At 41.9% G+C, this 21483-nt stretch overlaps 1 protein-coding gene and 1 long non-coding RNA gene across 2 annotated transcripts in view; one reads left to right on the top strand and one right to left on the bottom strand.

Annotated features, from left to right (window-relative positions):
• bcas3 (BCAS3 microtubule associated cell migration factor) overlaps window positions 1-17878 on the top strand; it is a 999028-nt gene extending 981150 nt beyond the window's left edge. The window contains exon 26 of the transcript XR_010968797.1: window positions 16304-17878. The gene's annotated coding sequence lies outside the window, so the exon portion shown is untranslated. The remainder of the gene's footprint in view (window positions 1-16303) is intronic.
• LOC137346833 (uncharacterized) overlaps window positions 4170-21483 on the bottom strand; it is a 42894-nt gene continuing 25580 nt past the window's right edge. The window contains exon 2 of the long non-coding RNA XR_010968798.1: window positions 4170-6063. This is a non-coding gene — a long non-coding RNA (uncharacterized lncRNA). The remainder of the gene's footprint in view (window positions 6064-21483) is intronic.

Below are 21483 nucleotides of genomic sequence, written 5' to 3'. Positions count from 1 at the left end.
TCTTGCTGTTTTTATATTATTCCTTTACTATGTTGCCTTTTATCTTTCAGCAACTCTTTCTGCTGCCTCTCCTCTCTGTTTATCTCACTGTTTTCTGTTTCTTTCTGCTCTCTCTGTTGCGCACTCGCTCTCATTGTTCTGTTTCCCTTTGTGCTTTTTTTGTCTCTTTCTGTCTGTTCTTCTTTCTTCCTCCACCTCATCATTTTGCCTTCTCTTTCAGGTCCTCATTTTTTTCCAGTCTGTCTCACTGGAATAGGTCCCTTGCTGTACTATTCAAACACATCTTTGGTTGTGTCCACACCAACTAGTGACACTGTTTGAATCTCTGCAGGTAACTCCAGGCTGGAGAACCATGGAGCCTGAGGGTAACCTGGACTAAGGTTGCCAACTCTAGTTGGACGTATTCCTGGAGGTTTCAGCACATGACCTCCTGCTTCCAACTGCTCCACCCCTTCTCTTCTACCATTGGTCCCCTGATATGTCCATCCTCACAACTCCCCACCTTCCAATAGCCTATTGGAAAGTAAACAGACTCATCGCTACGTGATTGGATGATCCTTGACTGTCCGTCAAACAACTTTTTCCATCGCCAATATCTTTACAACTAATAAGCAAAAAATGTTAATGAAAATGAAACGAACATATAATTTTATTTGACGCCCATATGACTTTTTTCACTTGGGTTGCTCACAGCAGTGTCCTGGGGATGCATCAGTATTTTCCAGAGACTCCAGGACAATCCTGGAGAGTTGGCAACCCGAAGGAGCAGTAAGCAGGTGGAGAATTCTGGAGGAGAAGGAGAGTGTGACAGGAAATGTGCAGCTTTGAAACAATGCTTCATATTACTATCATAGACCTGAGGTATCTTTGATTCTGTTCTGACACTTCAGTCTGCCAGGCACAATTCTGCAGAACAGTCAACTTGGCACAAATTGTTGCTGTGAGAATTTTAGTTTTGAGTCAGCTGCATGCTCTCACCAAAAGCGGAACCACATCTTAACGGATGTCAGTATGAGTTCTGAGACAACCAGACCTGCTGTTTTGTCCATTTCCCTTTACTCTGCACCTCAATGCCATTGACGTGCCCTGTATTCCCTTGAGTTTAGAAGCTTGAGTGTGATTTAATCGAGGTGTTTAAAATGATCAAGTGATTCAATTGGGTAGAATCAGAGAAATTATTTCCTTTTGTGGATAAATCCAGAACACGGAGGCACAATTAGAGCAAGGCAATTTAAGAGAGAAATCGGGAAACATTTTTTCACACAAAAGGTAGTGGGAATCTAAAACTCTGTGGATGCTGAGGATCAGTTGAAATTTCAAGACTGAGAATGGTAGATTTTTGTAGGGTAAGTGTATCAAGGAATATAGAATAAAGGTGGGTAGGTGGAACTGGGGTACGGAGCAGGCATGATCAGTTTGGATGCTGGGCCGAGGAGTTGAATGGCCTCCTCATGTTCCTACATTCTCCAAACTTGTAGCTCATGGAATAAAAGGGATGGTAGCAACATGGATACGAAATTGGCTGAGTGACAGGAAACAAAGAGTAGTGGTTAATGGATGTTTTTCAGACTGGAGGAAGGTTTGTAGTGGAGTTCCCCAGGGATCAGTGTTAGGACCCTTGCTTTTCCTGATATATATTAATGACCTAGACCTTGGTGTACAGGGCACAATTTCAAAGTTTGCAGATGATACAAAACTTGGAAGCATTGTGAACTGTGAGGAGGATAGTGTAGAACTTCAAAAGGACATAGACAAGTTGGTGGAATGGGCAGACAGGTGGCAGATGAAGTTCAATGCAGAGAAATGCGATGTGATTCAATTTGGTAGGAAGAACATGGAGAGACAATATAAAATAAAGGGTACAATTCTAAAGGGGGTGCAGGAGCAGAGGGACTTGGGTGTATTGAAGGTGGCAGGACAGGTTGAGAGAGCGGTTAATAAAGCATACAGGCTTTATTAATAGGGGCATAGAGTACAAGAGCAAGGAAGTTATGTTCAACTTGTATATAACGCTGAAAAGTGTGAGGTGATACACTTTGGAAGGAGTAATGTGGCATGGAAGTATTCAATGAATGGCCTGACACTGGGAAGTTCCGAGAAACAAAGGGACCTTGGCGTGTTTGTCCATAGATCTCTGAAGGCAGAAGGGCAGGTTAATAGGGTGGTGAAAAAGGCATATAGGACACTTGCCTTTATCAATCGAGGCATAGATTACAAAAGCAGGGAGGTCATGTTGGAGTTGTACAGAACTTTGGTAAGGCCACAGCTGGAGTACTGTGTGCAATTCTGGTCACCACATTATAGGAAGGATGTGATTGCATTGGAGGGGGTACAGAGGTGATTCATCAGGATGTTGCCTGGGATGGAACATTTAAGCTATGAAGAGAGGCTGGATAGGCTTGGGTTGTTTTCGCTGGGGCAGAGAAGACTGAGGGGTGACCTGATCGTGGTGTACAAGATTATGAGGGGCATAGACAGGGTGGATAGGGAGCAGCTGTTCCCCTTAGTTGAAGGGTCAGTTACGAGGGGTCACAAGTTTAAGGTGAGGGGCGGGAGGTTTAAGGGGGATTTGAGGAAGAACCTTTTTACCCAGAGGTTGGTGACAGTCTGGACTGCCCTGCCTGGGAGGGTGGTAGAGGCAGGTTGCCTCACATCCTTTAAAAAGTACCTGGATGAGCACTTGGCACGTTATAACATTCAAGGTTATGGGCCAAGTGCTGGCAAATGGGATTAGGTAGATAGGTCAGGTGTCTTTAATGCATCGGTGCATGACTCGATGGACTGAAGGGCCTCTTCTGCACTGTATTATTCTGTGACATTGGTTCGGCCTCAGCTGGAGTATTGCATCCAATTCTGGGCGTCGCACGTTAGGAAAGGCATTGGAGAGAGTACAGAAAAGATTCACGAGAATGGTTCCAAGGATGAGGAACTTCAGTTATGAAGATAGATTGGAGAAGTTAGGACTGTTTTCCTTGGAGAAGAGAAGGCTGAGAGGTGATTTGATAGAGGTATTCAAAATCATGAGGGGTCTGGACAGAGCAGATAGAGAGAAACTGTTCCCACTCGTGAAAGGATCGAGAATGAGAGGGCCCAGATTTAAGGTATTTGGTAAGAGAAGAAAAAGTGACACGAGGAAAAACTGTTTGACGCAGCGAGTGGTTAAGATTTGGAATGCGCTGCCTGAGAGTGTGGTGGAGGCAGGTTCAATTGAAGCATTCAAAAGGGAATTAGACAGTTATATGAAAAGGAAGAATGTGCAGGGTTACGGGGAGAAGGCAGGGGAATGGAACTGAGGGAATTGCTCTTTCAGAGAGCCAGTGCGTACATGATGGGCTGAATGGCCTCCTTCTGCACTGTAATGATTCTGTGATACTGTGAGGTTCCGCTTGGTATTGCGTCCATCACTCCGCCTATTTTTCTGGTCAATTTACATCTCAATTTCAAACCAGCCCTACTATTATTCGCTGGAACATAAAAATCAGTGCTAAGAAATAAGGCCCAAGGAAAGTATTTAACTCACACCATCTATTCCTTCTTCAAGCATGAAAGTTAAAGTTTCAAGTCACCTAACCATCATTCATGCACATTAGACCCATGCAATCGGGGAAGCTTTTCAAATTTTAATGTAACTTTTACTGATGCCATAAAAATGTATTCAAAGAAACAGGAAATACAGCACAGTTCTCAGTGAGGAGAAATGTTTAAAATGGCTTTAAAAATATCAGAAATAAAAACCAGAAAAATGCTGCACCTAAAATTCTGGGCATAATTTTCCACCTGTAACTGCAGGAAGTTCATATGTAAGGTTTTTCTAACCTGGGAGCAGAGCCATTATAATGAACCAGGATGTGTTCGGGCACAGGGATCAATAGACGGGTGTAATAGATGGAGATAAATTCGTGTGTGGTGCAATTATATGCCTTACACACTTGTGCCCTAATTTCCTCGATATTTTATGCTGGGTATTTGCTTTATTCACTGTTTAATCTATTTAGACTGTAAAGCAAATTCACAGGAAATTCCACCCTTGTATAAGGTGACTGTTAGAAAAATGTATCTAAAATATATATTGACATAAAATATATAAAATCATTCAAAGGCACAATGCATTGTTTGTAGACTAAAACAGACCCTCTACAATTGATAGAATAATGCAGATGTACATAAAACAGAACAGACTATGCTTTATGGACTAATACAGGCACTGTGTACAATGGAAAGTAATATGTACCAAACATTACATTGATTACCAATGTTCCTGTACATTATATAGGGTTACAAAGACCATATGACATGTGTAGGTATTATACATTATCAACAACAACACAGATATTATATAGCCCGTAGAATAACAAAGCTATTACACAAGTTACAGCGTCTGATATAGAGTGATGCATGAGTAAAGATGTTACATCAACATTATAAAAAATAAAAGGCTACGATATGGAATAACAAGATAATTTGAAGTAACCAGCTACTATACATTATATGTAATATATCACTCGGCATAATAGCATAGCTCCTGTGTAATATATAGAGCCAAGACTAACAGTTTTATTAATACAGAAACTATTTAGGGCATAACATAATAAGGGATGCTATTATATTTGATGTAGAATAACTTAGAACCTGTTACACAGAATTATTCCAGTTAAACAGTCTGTAGAGTAATGTAGCATCATATGGGTGACAGAATCAGAGGTAATAAATACAATACGTACTTTGTTATTTATATATCGAGAACATTGTATAATATATGCATTATAAACAACTTCAACGCATTATATATTATGTAATATCACACTGTTTACAACAGAGAACTCCGAGATACTGGAAATCTAAAATAAAAACAGAAAGTGCTGGAAATGCACACGCTGACCAGTCAGAATGAGAGAGAAGACAAGTTCATGTATTTTTAAAATATATATATTTCTGGTATGAATTACATCTGAACTGTTGATTCAGGTCAGTTACAATTCGCCAGGCAGGTGAAGAAATAAATGAAATATGACGCTATTAAAATCACTCCCTTTAAAATCATTGTGAGTTGATACTTAAGTGAGTGAGTCGGCTTCCAGTCACATTCACACACACTTAGTGGAAATTGTGCAGTGGTTTGGTGAAACAGCAGTGTAGGTGAGTACAGTTTGGTTATAATCATAGGATTATACATTATATATTCAAGGACATACAGGACTAGTCTATGCAACCTGTCCTCTTAATTTAACCCTTTTAGCCCCAGTATCATTCTGGTAAATCTACCCTGCACCCCCTCCAAGGTTGTATATCCCTCTTGAGGTGCAGTGCCCAGAATTGAATGCAATACTCCAGACAGGGTCTAACCAGAACCCTGTTCAGCTGTAATATAATTTCCAACCCTTGATATTGTTCTCCCTTCCCCTGTCCAGTGTCACTGAGGCCCAAGTTTAGCGACTCTGGCTCAGATTAGCTGACTCAGCACAGGGATCGAAACTGGGAACATCTGGGCCATATGGTTTAGTCTGGCCCAACATGTTCCATTTCCACATCAGGGAGACCCCCTCAGCTTCTACCTTTGAGACAGTGGCTGCTCTTTTGAATGACTCAATCAGATGAGGATTGGAGTCCTCGGTGACCTCAGTGGAAGCTGGCCAGACTACACCTGAATCCATTTACCTGATTATATGTTTGATTAATTGCCCACAGATGTCAGGACTCTGCATCTGGAACTGTTCCATTCCATCAAGCAATTAGTAAAAGAGACCAATAATCATCAATTTCCAAATCTCACTGATTATAACCATCAGTGGTACATCTGTGGCATTAAAATCCTGTTCCTGGTGTGCTGACCAAGGGCCAGTGCTCCCAGGACTTGGGACTGTGAATCTGGCTGTAGCACTCTGCACCAGAGGTGTGAGGACTTGTCTTTTTAATTAGTCATTCATAGAGGACCAGGCTGAAGATGTCTCCCTTGTTCAGGTCTGTAGGCAGCACAAGTTGCATTGTATGTAGGGCTGGACTTCATTCTCATGTTTCCTTTATCCACCACTATGGAAGCAGGAGGTCTCTCAGGTGCAAGGTGGTCTGAGGAAGGAGAGTGTGAGATTCAGATACAGGTCAATAAACCCTTTTTTATTTGTAATATTTTTCACAGACCCAAAGATGAAGTAAAACACCTACAACAACTGTTTCTCAACAAATGGGAGTCAGTGAAGACCTTTTAACCCTGCCACAGATGCAGAGCTGAAATTGGCACCATTGTTTTATTTAAAATGAGAAGCCATAATACAAGACATCACAAAATTTATAATATTAAAAGTAAGAGATGAGGTAGATCAGGAGATGTTGATATCAGACACTAGTTTGGCCCCAGCTGGGGTGTTGTGTTCAATTCTGGCCCCACACATTAGGAAGAATGTGAAGTCTTTGGAATCGGTCCAGAAGAAATTTATTAGCAGAGGTCCAGGATGAAGGACTTCAGTAACACAAATAGACCGGAGAAGCTGGAATTGTTCTCCTTAGAGCAGAGGAGGCCAATAGATTTGATAGAGGTGTTTAAAATCATGAAGGGTTTGGATAGAATAAATAAAGAGAAACTGTTTCCAATGACTAAAAGGTTGATAATCAGAGGGCACAGATTTAAGGTGATTGGCAAAAAAACCAGAGGCGACCAGTAGTTAGGACTTGGAATACACTGACTGATCGGGTGTTGAAAACAGATTCAATAGCAGCTTTCAAAGGTGAATTGGATAAATACTTGAAGGAGAAAAAAAATTACAGGAATTCAGAGTAAGAGCAGGGATGTGGGACTAACGGGATTCCTCTTTGAATGAGCCAGTGCAGATTCAATGAGCTGAGTGGCCTCCTTCTGTGCTGTACTAGTCAATGATTCTATGATAAGTGACAGCAAGTATGGGTTTAGAAGTCTAGCTATTGCAGGAGGAAGGAAATCCTGGAAAAGAATGAGTTTAGAGGAGGAGATGGTGCAATGAGTCCTGACATCAGCACAATGAGAATGCAGGGGGAAGGAAGAGTGCAAAGGACAGGATATTTTGAGCTTAGAAGGAATAAGAGTAAAGAACTGAGCACTAATGAAAGAGGGAGACACGAGGAAGATTGCAATGGAGAGAGGGTGGAGACTAGAGATGTGAGAAGGATCCCTGATCAGATGACAAGTATTTTTGTGTCTTGACCTGGAGTGGGATAGAGATGCTGCAGATTTGTAGTAGAGCATCTACATTTAAAAAATGGTTCAGTCTGATTCCCATTATATGTGTAACAAAAATTGTGTTTGAAGAGATGGCAAACCTTAATTTTACTGAGTTATTATTAGCTCTGGTTTGATAGTGCAGCATGGTCCTCTGTGATTTGTGTTGCCAATTACAGCTTCATTACTGGCAAGCTGGAGAGTGGATGTGGGACAGCTCCCCACAGGGAGTTATCATCTATCAGCAGTCTGATGATTAGCTCCAGACTGGCACTGAGAGGCCCAATTGCTGGATATGTGCCCACTCTCTCAGCCTCAGGTGGCACATGACAAGATAGACAAAGAGGACTGGGAAGAAAGCAAAGCAATTGGTACCTGCACAAACTAACAAAATAAACACATTTCAGGCTAGTTTTTAAGGGACTGTTCCCCGGGCACAGGTCATTCTCAATGTTTCACCCAGACTGTGAATGTTGAGATGGTATTCAACTGTGAACCCAATCTGAGCCCAATCCTATCATCATCTGATCCTGACCAGCACACTTCCATCAGGGGATCAATGGAAAATGATTGGGAACTGGAACATAGACTGATTTTTCCCACCCCCAGTTCAGGGGTATTAAATCCAACTGTGCTGCCCCAAATCCTGAGATCAGCAAATGTAGCACAGACTGGCGATCAAACCTGGAACCTGCTGGGTCTGTATGAGTGTGTCTTCATGCCTGTGTCTATGTGATTGTGACTGAGACTACATGGAACTGGCTTCAGGCACCCAAACCTTATGGCGGCGGATGGCCCCTGAATGAAAGGAGCTCCAGAGCCTGCTGGTAAATGTTAATGGATTATATATCTGACATCCATTGTCAACTTGAGTTTACATTCCTAACAGATTCTGTCACAGGGATAAAGGAGCCGGATTTAGCAATGTAAACTCAAGGAGCCAGCTCACGGACCTCCGGAATCCCAACTAAAAACAGCAACTGCATTAAGGAGTGAAAGGTATCTTAAATTTGCCTTGAGATACACAAGCCCTTGGTTGGGATAAGAACAATGGCCATTAGTCTGATAGAGTCCTGTCTCCTTTCTTGACAGATTCAGAGCAGAGTGATGCTGTGTTAATAGGGCCTGGACTAGGTGTGAAACAAACCCATGTTGGGTGTAATTGTGTGTCTGATGGGCACTAAAGAAAAAAAAGGGAATTTCATTTCTATAGCACCTTTCATGACCTCAGGACATCCTTTATGCTCAATAAACTACTTTTAAGTGTAGTCACCATTATAATGTGGGGAAATTTAACAAATTTGCACCTCAAGCTCCCTCTAGCAATAATTTGATCACTAATAGATTAGATTAGATTAGAGATACAGCACTGAAACAGGCCCTTCGGCCCACCGAGTCTGTGCCGACCATCAACCACCCATTTATACTAATCCTACACTAATCCCATATTCCTACCAAACATCCCCATCTGTCCCTATATTTCCCTACCACCTACCTATACTAGTGACAATTTATAATGGCCAATTTACCTATCAACCTGCAAGTCTTTTGGCTTGTGGGAGGAAACCGGAGCACCCGGAGGAAACCCACGCAGATACAGGGAGAACTTGCAAACTCCACACAGGCAGTACCCGGAATCGAACCCGGGTCCCTGGAGCTGTGAGGCTGCAGTGCTAACCACTGCGCCACAAAAGCAAAATATTGTGGATGCTGGAAATCTAAAATAAAAACAGGAAATGCTGGAATTACTCAGCAATTTGATCATTTGCATAAAGTGTTAGTTGAGAGATGAATGTTGGCCAGGACACCAGGGAGAACTGCTTTCAATAGTAACATGGGAACATTTGCATCCATTTAGGAGACTGGCTATCTCATCCACAATGCAACACTCCCTCAGTATGGCAATGAAGTGCTAGCCTAGATTATGCACTTAAAACCTGGAGAGGGCTTCAGACCCATAACCTTCTAACTTAGAGGTAAGGGTACTACCACCAAGCTACTGCTCACAACTAGGAATGCTAGGGTTGATAGGGGAGTATTTTAAACATTAACTGAGACCAATGAATGCATTCCATCAGAGTTTTCATCAGTTTACATAAGAACTAACATTTCCTGGTTGATTTAATTTTGTGCATATTCTGAGGCAGGAAAGATGTCTCACTGCCCCATCTAATGCTGGACACTGGGATGTGACACTAGAGCATGGCCACCTGACCCAAACCCGACGGGACCCGACGACATGTATCAGGTTCGGGTCAGGTCGCTCAACTGGGTCCGGCATTTGGTCTCGGCTCGGCTCGGGTCAGGCCGGGTTGGACACAGTGGCAGTGCTGCCTTTTGGTCATGGAGAGAATGGGGAGTAAGAGTAAGCGTTGTTAATTTCCGGTAGTCGAGTTGGGTTGGACATGGGAAAAAAACCAAAGGACTTGGGCCCAGGTCGGGTTGGGGTTAGATGTGGTTGGGTCGGGCCCAGGTCAGGTTTAAATTGTATACCCGAGTAGGCCTTTATGTGACACTGTGTCTGCAGATCAGCTCCTACATTAATCCCAATAATCAGAATCTAGGCTACCTTTAACAACATAATGCACTTTCCTTATCACACATCAAAAGTTTAACCTGCAACAACCAAAGGTTTAATTAATGCACCAGGAACAAGATCTGCCCTCATTCTGACACAGCTTCAACAATGTGGCACCTCCTCAGTGCTGTGCTGGAGTGTCAGCCTTGAGTATGTGCTTCAACCCCAGAACCTTCTGACTGAGAAGTGAATGAGCTATCAACTAAGCCCAGCCCTCCACTTTGCCAACAGTGCAAGAGTTTCCATTTCCAGCTATCCTGGTCTGTTCTCTATCAGATAATGCTGCATTAAAATAGTATCTTTGTGCTGTGGGTTTGTACCTAGTGGAAGGACAAACTCAAAAGTCTTCAACCAGCATTTTCTACTTATTGATTATGCACACACCAGCCAAGCTGTGTTAAACTCCAATTGTCAATGATCAATATTTATCCCTCACCAATATGACTAAAAAAATGGATTATCTGGTCATTATCACTTTGCGGTTGTGTGATCTTGCTGTGCACAAGTCAACAACCGCATTTCCTACATTACAACAGTAACTGCACTTCAAAAGTACTTCCTTGCCTGTTAAGTCCTCTGGGACATCCTCAAGTCATGAAAGGCACTATATAAATGACATTACAATAAATTACAAATTAAGGATACTGTTTCAAACTGCTGTCTTTACTACCCTTTGTTACAATGATATGCAGGGTTTTGCTGGGGTCAGGGTGAGGTGCTCGGTTTCCTGGTCCCATGAATTGTAGTTTTTCTGCACTGACCCAACAGTTTTGTTGTCCGTCAGATGCTATTAATCACAGAATCAGAATTCATGGCCAAAGAGTAGAAATCAGAGGCCTTGATACACAAGTGGCTGATCTAACAAATTTGGGCTAAATCCAAGAGGTCCAGCTTTATTCATTATTTTAGAATATGTAACCTATTATTAGGGTACCTACACTTTCCCTTCCTCCCTCCATTTTCTCTTTCCCCTCTGCTAGTTTTATGTCAGACTGCATGTGTTAGAGAAGGAGGAATGGTGACCAATGCCAATTAGGGTCGCCAACTCTGGACATATTCTGGGAAGTTTAATGACATGACCTGTGACCTCCCACCTCCAACCACCCTGCACCCATGCTCCCTGCCATTCTTACCCAGTCTGGGCCTATATGTGACTCCAGTCCCACACCAATGAGTTTGCTTCTTAACTCCCCTCTGAGATCACCTAGCAAGGCACTGAGTTGTATCCAACTGCTATCAATGATTCAAAGAAGAAAGCCCGCGTCATAATCTGAGGGCAACTTGGGAAGGGCAATAAATGGTGACATTCCCAGAATGAATTGTTAAAACCTCAAAACAGATAATGGATTGAAAATGGAATCCAGTTGTGATTGGCCCATGTTGTGCATTCACCCACTCAGTGACAGAGAGTTAAAGATTGTTTCTAATCTTTAAAAAACTGGACTGAATTCTCAATTTAATTGTTGGGAACCTGAATCTTGAAGCACTTTGGTAAGTTTGTCAGGATTAAGCTGCATGGAGTTTTTCATCCAAGATGCATCTTAAATTGTTTCTTCCTCCTTTTCTCTTAACCCCTTCTGCTCTGGTCCCTGAAATTATGTGATGAGGATGATTTAGAATGGAGCTCGACAAAGAGTTAATCTTCCCAAGCTATGTTGCTTATTGCTGACAGACATGAGGGCCGGGATTGCCTAGGTCTTGGACAGACTCGGCCCATGAAGCTTTCACTCTTAATAAATTTAGCTTTAAATTGCTGGAAATACAGATGAAAGATGCAGTCTTGCACTGCCCTGTGAGGATCAGGCACTGGGTCTATCTAATAATGTTTATGATCTGTTTTGAAAATGTTTCAGAACAGCTTGATTGTAGCCAGCGGGTTTTCATCTTAGGTGACTTAACATTGTTTGGCACAAGCAGGGATCAGTAAAATCAAAAATGAAATCCACATTTCTGTTTCTTCAGTTGTTTGGTGCGCCGCAATTGGACGAGAATTTCTGCTACATCGTAGCCAGTCACTAACCGTGTCTGTGAGATTGCATCATTGACAGATGGCTGGACCTTTACCTGCAGGCAGGTCTAATCCTGATCTCGTCACCCTCCGTTAGAATATGTAAAATGATCAAAGACTGACTACCATGCGCTGCAAAAAGACTTCTTATTTCGATTAACCTTCTGACTCTCAACTTTACCTGTAACAAAATTAAAACTAGAGCCTCCAAACTCTGGCTGCGATATTAACTAACGATGTGTCACTTTGTCGATACATTGTGTCCGATTCTAACAGAGGACTTAATCTTTCCAAAATAAATGCTTGAAAAGAGCAAAGTAGAATCCCACTAACACACGTTGTGCTCGGATGTTGATGCTACACATTGTAACATAAGCGCTGAAATTTTGAAAATATATCTGTAGATTGTAGGATTACTAAGAATCGACATAAATGATTTTGGCCTCGGAATTACAGAAACAAGAGCATTGGTTCAGGGATATTTATTGAGTTCATGTCAAGTTTATTCCTCTGTTGAAGATGCCTGTTATTGCTGCAACTCCCCTGTTGAAATAGTGGATAAAAGAATTTAATATAACCGTATAAACTGTTCAAACACCAGTAGGGATAGAAGGAGGCCATTCAGCCTCTGGAGCCTTATCCGCCTTTTAACCCTATCATGGTTTCTGTATATCAACTCTATTTTACCCCCTTTGATTCCATATCCCTTCATGTCTTTCGCTAACAAAAATCTATCTCAGTTTTGAATTTTTCAATTGACCCCCCACCCTAGCCTCAGCAGGTTTTGGGGGGAGAGAGTTCCAGATTTCCACTCCCCTTTGTGTGAAGAAGTGTTTCCCGACATCACCCCTGAACAGCTGAGCACTTGGGGTCGGTTTCCCTAGTACTGTTTCTAATATGTTGGTATCAGAAATACGCAGAGAATTCGTTTCACAGATGTTCTATGAGAGGTGAGTATTTTGAAAGCTGAAAAATGTATTTGGAACACGAAAGAGTCAAACTGTCCACAAATCAAATTTTCCTTCAGACTCGGCCCAGGTTAGTTGGGATTTCAGACAATCGAATCCGATTGTAGACAACAGGTTAGGGTGGTTAAAGAACAGCTGGAGGTAACAAAACTGACTGTCGAGCAAATGGTCAAACAGCAATATCGGAGAAAAAATAGGAAGCGTTTGCAATGAGCAGTTAGGACAGAATTCTGCTCTCCGACACAATATAATTTCACAACTGGCGCTAACTGGGAGGATGTTCAAGCTTTTACATCACCCGGTGCATCAGGTGTTGCTGACAAATGTGTAACTCTGCTACTAAGTTACCGAGTTAAATCTGGTTTGTCAGTCAGTCTCGCACCATTTGAGTTTAATTGTGTGAATTGAAGTTTCCAAACTCCCTTGATGTTCCGGCTGGGAATGACATAACCGGCATAATCTTACTTTGATTTTAGCAAATACTCCAACGCAATGTAACGATCGCACGGCCTTTGCTCAGAGAACAGTCCCGGGTCAACACCCTGGCTACAAAGTGTGTGACCTTAAAGGCGTCTTTACGCCGCCGTTCGGTGTTGGCCCTAAACCATTTCCACTTCGCAGCAAGGCTGAGTGTTTCGGCTTAAATGCAGACCCGGGAGGCGAGCTAACACCTCGAGAGAAGCGGCGTAATCTTCCCCGGGATAACCGCGCACCATCAAGAAGGGCTGAGAAAGACGGTTGGATCTCTTGGACTGTTACTAAATTGTCTGCAGAGGTTTTTCCATGTTTATAGAGTACGGACACTGCCACCTGTGCCCTCTGCAGATTGAAATGTTAGTCGCTGTGACAGTAACCATACATGGCAGAGTCTGAGCAGATAGAACGTACAGAGCGCCTTTGGGGACCTCTAGACCTCCTAAAACGGTTTATAGTCAATTAATTACTTGTGAAATGCTGTTCTAGGGAAATTGCTAGCCAAAATGGGCACAGCAAGATCCCATTTCCAGAAATGAAATAAATGACCAAATAAGTGCTGTTGATTAAGGGGTAAATATTGACCCAGGACACCGGGGGAAACTCCTCTGCTCTTTTTCACACGTTATCTCAGCTTTTCACAAGTAGCCGTGGACCCTACTTGTACTTTGCAGAATGTGGAAAAATGGTTTTGGGTTGCAGAGAGCCCTTTGAAACTCGTTACAACTCAAGTCAGCTTCTGAAAGCTAAGAAAGAGATGTTGCAGGTTTATATACATCAGCTTTGGCTTTGCAGTGATGTATTTTCTGATTGGCAGTAATCTACAAAAGTAGGTTTGTAAACACAAAATCAGCTTCACCTGGTCGAAGTTTAGACCAGGTGAAGTTGGTCTCCGGCCACACAGTGAACAAGACAGTCCACTGGAATCGCCTGGTGAGACGAGAAAGTGATTGTACCAAATACCATCTTGTCCTTGGAGAAATTTGCAAGCTGACTTATGTTCCATTTAGTCGGGAATGTAGAGAAGCCTCTCCTTTATGAACCATTTCATCATTTGGCACAGTTGTGCGCGCCATTTAGCTTATACATAAAAAAGACATTTTCACATGCAGAATTAAAGAGAAAGGAAGATGATGGATGAACAGGGAAATCAATACTTTTTATTGCATTTATAAGCTTGTTATGATCAGATTAATTCCCACAGTATTCACTGCTGATCATGCAAAGGATCCCTGGTCTGATTTTAACATTTTTAGTAAGCAGAAACACACACAAAAAATGCAAGCTAAAATTTCAGCCCAATAATTCTGCTTGATCGACTTAGATTTCTCACTGATCCCCGCAAAAAACAGACCGTTCTCACACCACATTAAAACTAGTAACTGAGGGCAAATGAATAAAACCAAAGCGGATTCAAGAACAAATGTAACACAAGTTAGATTGAAATGTCTTCAGATCCAATCCTCTCAGGAAATCTCACGAAAGGAAGAACTTATTCAATTTAATTAACCCAACAAATCCTGAAAAGGGACAAATGTGTTTTATGGTTAGCGGGTTAATGCTGAAGTAAATTCCTTTCTGGAATCCCGCGTCATTCGCTGCCAGTTTCTAGACGCTTCGTCTATTTTGAAGTTTCGTCTAAGTTGCTGCCCCCCTCGCCCCCTGAAGGAAAGGGCTTTAAAATTAATTCACTTTTAACATTCGCTATGCCACTGTCAAAAAGTAAAGGCTGACAGCTAAAGTAGCCTTACTACTGGCCTAGACTTTTAATACTTCACTTCCAGTGGATGGATTCCAAGAGTTTCAAAGAATGCCAAGCCAGTCCTCCTTAATCAAATTCTCATTCAGAACCAACTCATTTCTTCTGTGTCGCCAGCCTCTCCTCCCTCCCCCGCAAAAAGTTCTATATATTTCTAATCAAATTAATTTTGGTTTAAATCACCCAGAGCGGCTATAACCCAGTTCCAAGAAATTCTCTAACCACAGGCCCCTGACAGCACCAGCTGAATTCATTGAAAGTTCAGATATTGGCCTGAACCAGAGGATTGGTGCCAGGGTTACCTGGAAAAAAAGCGCCTCGGTGCTGCGAGCGGTGAAATATAAAGTTCACAGGTTGCGTGAGAGCCTGATTTTTGCCTCAAATCTTACTCATCAGAAGTGAGAGAGAGGAAACATCAGGAATGGAAACCCTTACTGCCTCATGTCGTCATGGGGCTGAATTTTATAGCCTTCTAATTCTTCATTCGCCTTGTACAATCTAATAATGCGATACATTTGTTACTCAGGATGTGTGTCGGGGTGAAACTAATTCCATTTCTAAAGCTTCAGATAACTTGAGCAGATAAGCATCCGTCTGTGTTGGCAACAACCTCAACTCAAACCTCATTTACACCCAGCAAACCGATTCGCAGAGTCGGGCAATAAGATAGTGCCATGAATTTTAAAAAGGAAACACAGTTCAGAGTGGGAAATATTTCCCTTGGCTGTTCTTCTGAATCACTTTTATTTCCCTCCCTTCCCTCGGCCGATTCATTTAGCTGTAGGGGGGCGTGAATCGGTGAAACGTGTTTGGAAGTTAACTTTATTATCTACAGAAACTGAGACAAAAGAAATCTAATCACGGATTTGAGGCTGTAAAGTGCAGACGGACACCGTCTCCCCTCTGGTTCGAGCAAACCGAGCTCATCAGTGAGTGACACTTAATGATCTAGAATTATAGACACCGCTGCTCCTGTTTCAAGCACTGGTTAGTTAAAACCATTAGTTATTCTCGGTATGCACTAATTACAAAAAGTCTGTGTTACCTTGGTGAGTTTTTCTAACGGGAACCAGTTACACTTAATAATAACTATATGAATTAAAATTATCCTAAATGATTTCAAAAACCCACTGGGCAGTTTGCATAACAAAGCACTGGAGCAGCTTGTTTCTAGCATATAGTCCAATTCATCGTTTATTCTATATCTCGAGCTATATATTAGGATATTTGTTTCGATTCCTATTTATGATTCACTAGTCTACATTCAGTTAACTGGAAAGTGTTGTTGTGATTCGACTGAAATTATCTAAATATGTTTTTGTTCGTTTAGATTCAAATTAAAACTTTGAATGAACAAACTCCAAAATGTGACCAGAACTCATTAACTTTGAACAGGGAGCTTGTCGCGCCTGAAACCGTTCAGATTGTGACTGGCGCCCTCGAAACTCTCCCTTTTAGATCCAGCATTGTTCAAAGTAACTTTCAGTGTTCAAAGCGACGTGGAGACAGCTGGAGGTCGTCAGTAAAATTATCCCAAACGGTGTCGTTAGGGCGATGTGTAGAAATGAGAAGAGACTTATCAGAAACTGCAATGTTTTAACGTTCATTCTCGCCACGGTGTGTCCCGCGTCTCCAGGCTCCCGTATTTCAAGGGAAGAGTGAACTTTGTGCAGTTCGGGGCATCGGCCGAAGAACTTGACACTTGTTTAAACTGTATCGGGCACTGGAGTACAAAACAGAACTGACCCAGAGGAGTGTAGGCCGCGATACAACAAGCTTTAAACGGTGGCGCCAACCCATTAATCGATAGATTATTTTTTAAAAAGTGTTCACCAGTATTGTGATAATAAAATGTATATTGAAAATAACTGAAGGGGAATTATTTATATTTTAAATCCTGGAGGCGGCGACAATCCAACTAAATTTTTGAAAATGTAAATGGTTGAAAATATGTTGAGGATAACACAATGGCAAAGTTTTGTTCCGATCCCCGAGGAGCGGGGATAGGATCTGCCACCAGAAGGGGTCTCGTTCTTCATTGGGGACCCCATTCACTACAGCGTATCTTATTGGGGAGGGCCTCGGTCACTAAAGGGAAAGGTGGAGGGAATATCAGGAATTAGAGGCGAACACATTTGCCAGTGGGGACCTCACTAACAAGAGGGAATCCCATTCACTAGACAAGTCCTCTCACTAAGGAGGTAATAGAAACTATCCTGTTTATTAAAGAGGAATTCATTTACTAGATGGGAACTCTTCCGTTAGGTGGGATCTCAAATATTAGAGGAACTCTCATTTACTATAGAGAATCTCATTGACAAGAGAGGATATAATGCCATCTCACTGGAGAACAAATTCTTCACTACAGTGATCTTATTAACTACTGGGCGCTCATTCAGTGCAAGAATTCTCAAACACAGATTCATGAGAGTAATTCATGAGAGAGGACCTTAATCAGCAGCGAGGATCTCATTTAAAAAAGGAACCTCAGTTACTTTTATACTGTTAGTAGAAGGAATCCCAGTCATGGGGTGAGATTGGTCACTATTTGAGATTTCAATAATTGGATGGGCCTTTGCGATCTTTTCCAACTCTAGCAGAGCTGGCAATTTCAACTGCAATCATCCAACAGTCAGGAGAGGTTCCGGCATGAATTCCTTTGGAGATGACATTATCGATTTTTTAATCAGAAACATTCGGTAGTATGATTTTTTGTGTTTTATTTGTTGTGAGCTGGCGGACAGCCATAAAGGCGGGGCTAAAGAGTGGTGAGTCGAAGAGACTTAGCAGTTGGCAGGAAAAAAGACAGAAGCGCAAGGAGAGAGCCAACTGTGTAACAGCCCCGACAACCAATTTTATCTGCAGCACCTGTGGAAGAGTCTGTCACTCTAGTATTGGCCTTTATAGCCACTCCAGGCGCTGCTCCACAAACCACTGACCACCTCCAGGCGCTTACCCATTGTCTCTCCAGACATGGAGGCCAAAGAAGACGAAGAATTTGTTGTTTAAAGACAACCCCCTGTCTAATAATACAAACGCAAAATACTGCAGATGCTGGAAATCTGAAACAAAAACAGAAAGTGCTGGAAATGCTCAGCAGGTCAGGCAGCATCTGTGGAGAGAAAAACAGAGTTAACGTTTCAGGTCAGAAATGATGAAAGGTCACACAAACCTGAAACATCAACCCAGTTTTTCTCTCCACAGATGCTGCCAGACCAGTTGAGCATTTCAAGCATTTTCTGTTTTTGTCCCTGTCGAATAATTCCATGAATTATAGGAAACGTAAAACTTATACAAATATATAATCCAGTCCCAATCAAAGTAAATGAGGAACATTATAAAAGGCATGTTAGATTGATGGTATGGCTTATGAATCAAATATTGATACCAAATGAGTAGCATATTGATGGTCCGATTGATTATATGAATGGTATATTGATGGTATACTAATGTTATATGAACTGTATATTAATGGTACATGAATGGTGTATTCATGGTTGACGAATCATAAGGAATACACTTAATTTGAAAATCCCTGTAATTTCCAGTTACAGTAAAATATAAAATGCTCTAAAATAAAAATTATCAAGTTTGTTTGAAACATATAAGATCCTGAGGGGTCTTGACAGGGTGGATGTGGAAAGAATGTGGGAGAATCTCGAACTAAGGTTCATTGTTTAAAAATAAGGGGTCACCCACTTAAGACAGAGATGAGGAGAAATTGTTTCTCTTAGTGGGTTGTGAGTCTTTGGAATTCTCTTCCTCAAAAGGCAGAGGAAGCAGAGACTTTGAATATTTTTAGAGGTAGATAGATTCTTGATAAGCAAAGGGGGTGTAAGGTTATTGGGGGGTGCTGGAAATGTGGAGTAATCAGTTTAGCCATGAACTTATTGAATGGTGGGGCAGGTTTGAAGGGCCGAGTGGCCTAATCCTGCTCCTTATTCATATGTTCCTATATTCGTATGTAAGTTAAACCAGTTTTCCTTATTTACAGTTCCTTGTCCAACAAATGTATATAGTTTGATTTCAAAGCTAGTTGCAGATCAACACAGAGTGAGATATTCACTTGGCTTGGTGGTTCTGTTTAATTTGAGTGTCCCATTGTGTTACCCATTGCTGTATTTGTGTCTATTAAAATATAAATAGGAAATATTGAATAGGTTAGAGTCCAGAGATTAGAGGAAGCTGCCAGTCCATGTTCAGAAAGCACTCTGCATTTTGTTTCAGTCACTAACACATTGTTCTATATTGCACTTCATAAATGGTCGGGGTAGTTTTATTTGAAACCTCTGGCAGACTTGCTATGTATGATAACAAGATACAACCCCCTGGTGTGTCACTGGACAGAGTCACCAGCCCCTGTCTTACTTTCTGGACACAGCCACCAGCCCCTCTCTCCTCTCTGGACACAGACCCACACCTGTATTTTGCAATAGCATTGCTCTTCGGCAAATTATAAAATTTATCAATTGTAATCAGTATTATACATTGTCTTTAGTACATGCAGATATTTCCTTTAATAGATATTTCCTTTAACATGCTCATTCCCTTTAGCACAGAGCTCATTAGCATTGTATTATGAAAAGGAATGTTCTATTTGTTGAATCTTGTAATAGCAGTTTGAAAAACTACCATCTAAACCCTGACTTCAAAAGCTGTTAAGTCTCCTCCTTATTCTTCAGAATTATGCATTAATATTGTGAGACAATATTGTCAGAAATCAAACACCCAACATAACCAACTCACTGGGTGTTAGAATAAATGTAGCCAGATAATTAATTGTATTATTCTAAGGAGAGAGGGGTCCAGGAACTCAGACACTATCTGAACTACACCAATAATTTCATTCCTTAAAAAACAAATATTTTTTATGTTATTTTCCTATGTCCTAGTAGTGAGGTAGTGCGATTAAAAACTATTCATTTGAAACTCATTGTTTGATTTATCCACAGAGTTTAATTTCATCCTCTGCATCTTGTGTCCAGCCAGTACTGTAGGATCATTACTAGGGAGGTTTCATCCACACTGGGAAGATTCTGACCTCCAGCCCTGTTGTACAACAACAACTTGCATTTATATAGCACCTTTAACATAGTAAAACATCCTAAGGTGTTCCACAGGAGCGTCATCAAAAAAATGTGACACCAGGCCCCAAAAGGAAATATTAGGACAGGTGACCAAAAACTGGTCAAAGAAGTAGGTTTTCAGGCATGTCTTTAGGGAGAGGAAAGATAGTTAGATTTAAGGAGAGAATTCTAGAGCCTGGGCCTAGGCAGCTGAAGGCATGGCTGCCAATAATAGAGTGATTAAACTCAGGGATACACAAGAGGTCAGAATTGATGGAGTGCAGAGATCAAGGAGATTACAGGGCTAGAGGAGGTTACAGAGATAGGGAGGATTGTAGGGGCTAGAGGAGGTTACAGAGATAGGGAGGATTGTAGGGGCTAGAGGAGGTTACAGAGATAGGGAGGATTGTAGGGGCTAGAGGAGGTTACAGAGATAGGGAGGATTGTAGGGGCTAGAGGAGGTTACAGAGATAGGGAGGATTGTAGGGGCTAGAGGAGGTTACAGAGATAGGGAGGATTGTAGGGGCTAGAGGAGGTTACAGAGATAGGGAGGATTGTAGGGGCTAGAGAAGGTTACAGAGATAGGGAGGATTGTAGGGGCTAGAGGAGGTTACAGAGATAGGGAGGATTGTAGGGGCTAGAGAAGGTTACAGAGATAGGGAGGATTGTCGGGGCTAGAGGAGGTTACAGAGATAGGGAGGGATGAGGTCATGAAGCAGTTTGAACATAAGGTTCAGGATTTAAAATTGAGGTGTTGCTGGACTGGGAGCCAATGTAGGTCAGTAAGCACAGGAGTGATGGGTGAATGGCACTTGGTTCGAGTTAGGATATGGGCAGCAGATTTTGGATGAGCTGAAGTTTATGGAGCATGAAAGGTGGGAAGCTGGCCAGGAAAGCATTAGAATAGTCATCAAGTGACAGACAGTGCATTAGCAGCACCTCAAACCCGAGACAATAAGGCTGAACATTGATTCTAACCCAACTCCATAAGAGGGTGATAGAGGTAAATTAGAGCCAGTCAGAAACACAACCTTAACTCCCCCTGAAAAGGAGGGAAAAGCTTAGTTAAATATTGCAAACAGTGGTATTTCTTGCAATTCAATCAGACAGTGACAAAGCAACATAGGAAGTGGAGGATGCCATTCACCACCTCAAAGCTGTTACACCATTCAATTAGATCATGGCAGATCGTAACTCCATCTACCCGTTGGTTACCCATTCTGTACCAATGAGATGTTGCGTATCCACTATGGAGCCAGTTATAAAGCCTCAGAGTGGATTCAAAGGAAGAGCCTTGGATCAGAACAAGAAATTGATGGGAGTGCCTCCACCAAATACCCAATCACCTGAGGGAAAGTGACAGGTCAGTGGACAATTGACTCAGTGCTGGGTTTGGAACATTGTCCTTCTCAAGGACAAGAAACAACCCTTTAGATGAGATCCA

Source organism: Heterodontus francisci, chromosome 30 (genome assembly GCF_036365525.1).
Source record: "Heterodontus francisci isolate sHetFra1 chromosome 30, sHetFra1.hap1, whole genome shotgun sequence".
Classification (NCBI taxonomy): Eukaryota; Metazoa; Chordata; class Chondrichthyes; order Heterodontiformes; family Heterodontidae; genus Heterodontus; species Heterodontus francisci.
The sequence above is the reverse complement of the archived record's forward strand: the minus strand, read 5'-3'. Positions and strand labels throughout refer to the sequence as shown.